We start from the raw sequence: 8,423 nt of genomic DNA, 5'->3' as shown, positions 1-8,423 counted from the left end.
AATAAAAGCCATAAGAAGCAAAGTAAATAACAATTAATTCTACAAATGCCTAAAAATAAATGCAGAAATTTAAGAAACAAGAATAAGGAAGACACTATAGCCCCTGAAAAGAATATAACAACATTTCAACATTTGAATGTAAAGATGAAGAGATTGAGGATATGTTGGAAAAGGAATTAAAAAAAATTAATCATAAGATTACTCAAAATCAATCAGAAGCAAATCCACAAACTAAAGAAAACCATACATGATATGAATAAATTTTTTCCCATGAAATTGAGATTTTAAAGAAATTAGAAATGAAAAATTCAATAGATCAAATAAAATAGGGTCCCCATACCCAGGGAGGTAAAACTGTTGGTAGAAATGTAAGTTATTAAAATGATTCCCAGACACAATTACACATTGTGTCTAATTATATGACGAATAATTGCAAGGCATTCCTGAGAACAGTGGAAACTGAACTAGTCAGTTGTTGATAGTGGACTCTGAATAGAGATGTGAAAAGTAATCATTAGTTAGATGAGGAGAGGAAGAAAGAAAATTCTAGATATAGGTATTGATTTAAAGGCATTACAGTGTTTCCAGGGAATAGAGTACTCAACACAATACTGGAACTGTAGGTAGCAGTCAGATAATGTATTGTTGTGTTAAGGACCCCATCTTCTCCTCAAAAGCTCAAAGAAGCCATGGAAGTCTTTTTTTTTTTTAAAGATTTAATTATTTATTTGAAAGTGACAGAAACAGAAATAGACAAAGAAACAGAGAGAGAGAGAGAGAGAGAGAGAGAGAGCACTTTCATCTGTTGGTTCATGCCCAAAAGCTTATAACAGCCACATTGAAGATAAGAGCATGAAACTGCATCCAGGTCTCCCATGTATGTGACAGGGACTCGAATACTTGAGCTATCATCCAGTTCTTCCAAGGTGCATTAACAGGAAGCTGGTTCAGAAGCAAAGCAGCCAAAACTGGAACCACCACTCCAATATGGTATACCAGCACTGGAGATAGTGGCTTGACCCATTGTGTCACAATGCCAGCCCCCCATCATGGAAATATTAAAAAGGGAGCAAAATGAGGAGTGTTCAAGATGGCTGAACACAGCACAGTCACACTAAGCTGAGCTGTTGTGGGATATGAAAACAACAATGAAAGGACAATTCCAGGGGTCTGACTGACAGAAATTTTTGGCAAAGAAGTGAAAAAAAACAAAACAAAGATTCAAAGACTCTGTATGATAAAAGTAGAGAAGACAGAGTCAATGCTGCAACCAATTGCACAGCACAGAAGGCTACCTGCTGTGAACCTCCATCTTACCACCTTAATGTAGGAAGAAATCTCTCAGCCCTGCCACTTGCAGTTTTAGCTGAGAGGGAATTCTGTAACCACCCACTGCCTTTTCTTCAGTCTGGAGAGCTGATTGGGGTCTGAGCATCTGCCAAGCATGGAGTGGGGAAGCCGAAGCTGCATGTGCATTGCTTTCCCTCCCTGCCCCCACCTGCACAGAGCACTGTACCTGACAGAGAAAAGGCTCACAGTGAGCCTCTAGTCTGCTCCAACCAGCATCATAGTCAGAGTCAGGCAACATGTAGGGAAAATGACAGATCCTCTGCATCCTGCAACTACAGGAGTTTTTGGGCATTAGCCCCAGAGCTACACTAGCACACTCTCCTTGAGCCAGACGATTTGCCTAAGCTGCTGGGGGCTAACATCAGAAGCAGCCCATTAAAAAACTGATCCTGCCATGGAAGATCTGGGCAATGATTCCACAATATCCTGCAGGACCAGGCCTTTAATAATTGGTTCTAAATTTCCCGGTGCCACTTGAATCTACCTGATGGACACAGGGAAGAATCTGCCTTCATTCCATCTCTCTGGATTCATAACATCCACAATAAAATCTCCTGTATACAGTGTAGTCAGCCTGTAGGAGTGGAACAGGATTCACTTCACATATCCTAGTTTTAGGCTAGGTTGTTGGTATTAAAGACACAGCACCAGTAGGACTCTCCTGGCAGGACCTGAGGAAGGGACCATCTGTATCACATAGTCCTAGAGCTATAGCAATTGGTGTCATAAGCCCCAGCATCATTCAGGCTTGCCAGTAGGACAAGGGGACAGCCATACTTGTCTCCCTCAGAACGAAGAACAAGGCTGTGCCTTTCTCATTTGCCAGGGAGACTGACACTGAACTCACTGTGGGCCAAAGATACACACACAAGGAAATCCTTATTCATCTCAAAGCCACACTTCTATCCCTATGAACTGCAGCAAACTAGACCACTGTGTCACTTATAGACATAGACGCAATTAGCATTGATCAAGGCAAAAGGAATCACTCAGAGGCTACACTCCTGGACTCACTTAGAATCAAAGACAAAGCAACAAGCCAGTGACACTCTGCGTTCCAACTAAACCAAAAACTCTTTTCCAATAAAACCTACTCCATAAAGAAGAAGGGATGAATACAGCAGATGGGCAGATGTCAACATACAGACACAGGAGACATGAAGAATCAAGGTTGCATGATGCCACCCAAAGAACACAATAATCCTCCAGAATTAGATCCTGAGCTGAAGAAAATCTATGAAATGACATAAACAGAATTCAAAATAATGATTTTAAGGAAACTCAATAAAGATGCAAGAGAATACAGGTAGATTAAAGAAATGAAGAAATAAATGAGTGACATGAATAAAAATATTATTGAAGAGATAGAACTCATTAAGAATAACTGGAAAGAATTTTAGGAGATGAAATCTTCCATCAGTGAAATAAAAATACAGTGGAGAGCTTTAACACCAGAATAGATTAAGTGGAGGAAAAATTTCTGACTCAAGGACAAGAATCTTGAAACAACCCAATCAGATGAAAACAAAAAGAAAAGAATTAAAAAGAATGAAAAAAGTCTGTAAGATATGGGATACCATTAAATGACCAAATATTTATATTATAGGTATTCCTGAAGGAGAAGAAAAGACAAAGTGTGACTGTCTTGACTCCCCTTCCCAAATACTCCCCTTTTCAGCATGAAACAGCCAAAGAGATCATCGCACAGTTCCACTAACAGATGTTAGGGCTTCCATCTGCTGGAGGAGGGAATATGAGGAGTCAGATGTGTTCATCATAGTCAGGGGATCCCAGTGGAATTTGGGGTATAAAATATTTGCTTCCTTCCCCAAAATATTATCTTTAGCAAGAACAAACAGGCTGCCCTCCTTCCTTTGGAATCTCCATATTTACCAAGAGAATAGCAAGGAAGCTCCTTCTGAGTTCACTCATAACTTACTGTGAAAACAAGTTATCTACCCCACCCTTAGCAGGCCAGACAGGATGGAAAATTATAAATGAGGTCTTTTGATGGCTTTTGTCCTTCCCTGGTAAATGAATGCTAATATGATTGTCAAGTTTTTTTTTTTCCTTTCAAAATCATACATAAAGCCAACTGCCACCAGTCCCCTTTGAGTTTTCCTCTCTTGGAAGCCCCCCTTCATGCCACTCTGGCTGGAGGTCCTTGATTCTAATAAATACTTTTAAAACAAAAAAAAGGGTGAAATAATGATTGAAAATTTCCCAGGTCTTTAAAGAGACATGGACATTCAGATACAAGAGGCTCAAAGAACCCCAAGAAATTCAACCAAAAAAGTTTTCCCAAGGCATATTGCCATCAAATTGTCAAAAGTTAAAGACAAAAATTCTAAAGACAGTAAGAGAAAAGCATCAAGTCATATATAAAAGAAAATCAATTAGGTTAGCATCGGACTTCTCAACAGAAATCCTACAGGCCCAAAGAGAGTGGGATTATATATTCAAGGTCTTAAAAGATAAAAGCTTTAAACCAAGAACATTATATCCAGTGAAGCTATCCTTTAAAAATGAAGGAGAAATAAAATATTTTCCAGGTAAACAAAAACTGTGAGAATTCACCATCTCCAGACCAGCCTCACAAGCAATTCTGAAGGGTATCCTGTATTAGAAGTAAACATGAAACCAGCAAGTTCACTGACAAAGTAGAATCATTATCCAATAAGCAAAATGACAGATAGTAGTTATTATCTATCAATACTAAACTTGAAAGTAAATGGATTAAATTCACCAACCAAAAGACTTAGGTTGGCTGAATATAAAAACAAACAAACAAACAAAACAAAAAGCAAAAAACCACAGAACTCCTATCCAGGCACTTGGATAATATGGAATGCTGGCTTCCCAAGAAGTGTCTTAAACATTACACCAAATGCTCATCCCTCAGTCACCTTTATGATTATAAATTCTTTTTCATTCTCTGCCAAAGGTAAAAAGTGGATCTGTTCCATCTCTAGGGATGATGGTATGTTCCACTGGTTGTCTGATGACCTTGGGTCTCTACTGGGCAAAGCCAAATTTATGCATTTGTAGATTACTTAGTTTTAAAAATTTTCTCCTTGACTCCAGGTATAAGATGATGCTTGATATTCTTTCTCAGTTTTCTAGGTCCTCAGATGTGGTAGAACTCCCCATTTAACCTCAAAGTTATTTATACACAGATTTCTAAGTTGTGGTAATTTTCTTTTGGTTAAAAGGATCCCTTTTTATTGTCTTCTGACTTTTTCTGCTAAGAAATCTTCCTTAGTTATATTGTTGCTACCTTAAAAATTATGTTCCTTTTCTTCTGTCTTAAAATATTTTTGAATTTTTTATTTGCCAGTTTTACTATAATGCAGTTTAAGTACCTTGAATTCATTCTCTCTCAGAGTTCACCGAACTTTTGAAATGTATGGATTAATGGATTTCATTAGTTTTGGAAGATTCTCAGCAATTATTCCTTCAAATATTGCTTCTCTCTCATCCTTTCCCTCTGGAAATCAAATTATAAATTATATTAAACATTTTCATTGTGTCAATGTGGATTGTTTGGTATTTATTCATTTGTATTCCTCTTTGTACTTAATTTGTGATTTCTTATTAGTCCGTTTTTCACTTTACTAATCATGCCTTTTGCTTTGCGTAATGTGCTATTAATTTCATTTATTGTGTCCTTAATGTTAGATATTATAATTTTTATTTCTAAAAATTTCCCTTTTTTCTTCTTATATATTCTACTTCTCTGGGCATATTCTCCATATTTCATCCATGTTCTCCATCTTTTTTTCCTTATTCTTAAAATTTTTAATCATATGTTGAGTCATAAACAACATTAATGTCCATGTTATTGAACTCTGAGGTCTGTATCACCCACGTCTGTTTCTATCATCTCTTTAGTCTCTTAAGTTTTGGTAATATGACCACATATCTTTACATTACTAACAATTTTAATTGAATGCCACAAATCATATACATCAAATGATAGTCACCATATGATACTCTTTCTTTTTAAAAAATTGTGTTAATGTACATATTCATGGGCTACAGTGTGATATTTCAATACATGTATACAATGTGTACTGAGCAAAAGAGGATAATCAACATTTCCCTTTGACATTGCATTATGATTGGAGGCTTGGGATTTCTTGTATTAGTTCATACAATATATAGTAGGATATCAAGAACTACAATCTCCCCACCACACTGTATAACACTAGAGACTTAATAGTTCACTAATTTCCTCTGCAAGGCTAGAGGATGAGAATGAGAGCTAATCACTTGAATCTATGGGAAACTATCCTAGGTAGATAATATATATAGATATAGTTTTGGTAAAACTAGGCCTACCATTGTAATTAATGGCTAATTGTAATTAATGGTAATTATGGCTAATTAATTATGCCATATTAAATGAGTACAGCTCTCCAGTGCTGTCATCTGATAGGTGTTCTACTGGATGTGTTCACCAGATCCCCATCCTTTTTTACTGTGGGAATCTTAATCTCTCTTTCTTTTAGGACTCCAACAGCTGTCTTCATTCTTTTACATGGTTATATTAAATTTTATTCAACTCTACAGTTTGTCATTAGTGGAAACACTGAGAGTTGTAGGATCCTCCATTAAACATTACATGTTAGCACTTTATATGATTATGCTTTAATACCTAAGATTTTTATAATTTATATATTTAATAATCAACATTTGAATGAAAATTTAACTTTGCAAAATATTGCCAATACAAAAGACTCAACCTTGTGAACTATAACATTTGATGTACAGCTAAATTCACACAAAGATGGGTAATGATGACTTATTAAAGAGCATTTTGTGAATTATAGCAGGCAAATTTCCTTTGAAATCCATCTTAAGAAATTTGATAATAGAATCATATAATATTAAAAATGTGTGATTTTTAATGGACAAAATATGATTTTACTGATATTATAGCTCACCAATTTGTAGTCTTGTCTGAATGATTTTGAAAGCTCAATTAACCACAATATTATGTTAAAGAATAAAAGGTTAAATAAAGTTTTCCTTTATGATATTACTGGCATTGTTTTACTTCCCTTATATAATTCATCCCAGAACTTTTATATTTCAATTTACACCATTTGTGTTTTTCCAGATAGCTTTTCAAATGAGTTAGGATATGATCCAGCATTTACCCAGACACTTCAATGTTTTTATTTGTGACAAAATTATTACTATATATCTTTAATTTAAACCAAGGATGACAAATGGATTTCATCTTGTATGGCAAATCACATCAAATGGGGGAAATATTTTAAACTATTTGAAATGATTCTCAAGTCACATCCAAAGCCAAAGTGAAAATGTCCCAAGAAAATTTCGTGAGATCAGTCATGCATGGGAAGTAGAAACAGTAACTGGTATTTTATCGAGTCATAAAACTTTAAGTTGAACTGAGGGCTGAAAACCCAGAAACATTTGTTAATTGATTAATTGCATTCTACTGAAAAGAAAAATCATGAACTCAGTAACTAAAGCACACTTAGTTGTAGTGGTAAATTTAGCAATGACTCTTATACTAAAAAATGAAGAATTTCATATGAGTAGTTCACTGATCTCTCTTGAGCTTGTGTCCTATTCATACTTATCTCCCACTATAGAACTTTTCAATGTGTCCAACAGTAAATGCTCATTAAATGATCTTTAACTGAATTTAATTATCTTTAATTTAAAGTATAAATGATCTAAGCCTTCTTAAATGTCTGTTAGTGTTTTACAACAATCTTATTTTTGATGAAGAATGTAAGATGAACATGTAGAAAATAATTTTCATTGATATATTGTGAATGTAAGTGGTATAACTAGAAATAGGTAAAAACACATACTTTAATAATATATTTTGAATAATTATTAGGTTCTGCCAACTGAAGAAAACAAATCACTAATTAAAACCCTTGAAAGAGAGTTTTGAACCCTAGAAAGAGCTTCTGGTGGCACTCTCAGATGATCATTCCGGAAACATCTTTGGACCAGATTCCTGAAACACATGAGCTTTAGAGAACTGTTGTAATTATTAGTGATTTTTCCTTTTATTTCTATCTTCCTTCAGAGCAATCACCCAACGTTCCCAGTTTTTGGATCTATCTTGGAAGTGACTATGAGAAACAGTAAATTGTGAAGATCACAAATAATTCTATTTTATTCAAGTAGTTATAAAAACTTGGTTGACTCCCAAAGGAATATCACAAAGGAATACACAGGTCCTACAATCTCAATGCCCCAATCTAGAGCAGAATAGATGAACACAAGTGGCAAGTTAATTACTGGAAAATGTTTGTGAGAAGAGCTGCAAAATGTGGAGTGCTTTGTTTTCCAACATTTTCTCTGATAGCTGATAATCAGTGAATAATTTGCTAAAAGATAAAAAAAAATCAGAATTATTTACTATGTATTGCTTAGTGCAATTTTCCATTTCCAGGAAAAGTCTACATAGCAATATTTTCTGCTTCTTTCTATGCATTCTATAGTTTTTTTTTAACTTTTATTTAATGAATATAAATTTCCAGTATACAGCTTATGGATTACAATGGCTTCCCCTTCCCATAATTTCCCTCCCACCCGCAACCCTCCCCTCTCCCGCTCCCTCTCCCCATCCATTCACATTAAGATTCATTTTCAATTCTCTTTATATACAGATCAATTTAGTATACATTAAGTAAAGATTTCAACAGTTTGCACCCACATAGAAACACAAAGTGAAACATACTGTTTGAGTACTAGTTATAGCATTAAATCAAAATGTACAGTACATTAAGGACAGAGATCCCACATCAGGAGCAAGCGCACAGTGGCTCCTGTTGTTGACCCAACAAATTGACACTCTAGTTTATGGCACCAGTAACCACCCTAGGCTGTCGTCATGAGTTGCCAAGGCTATGGAAGCCTTCCAAGTTCCCCGACTCTGATCATATTTAGACAAGGTCATAAAAGACAGAGTGAGGATAGTAACCAATGATCCTAAGAGTGAAATTTACCAGGTCTGAACAATTATACAGCATTAAGTGGGGAAGAGGACCATCAGTACACACAGGTTGGGAGTAGAGCCA

This window comes from Lepus europaeus, chromosome 2 (genome assembly GCF_033115175.1).
Source record: "Lepus europaeus isolate LE1 chromosome 2, mLepTim1.pri, whole genome shotgun sequence".
Classification (NCBI taxonomy): domain Eukaryota; kingdom Metazoa; phylum Chordata; class Mammalia; order Lagomorpha; family Leporidae; genus Lepus; species Lepus europaeus.
Note: the sequence above shows the minus strand (reverse complement) of the source record.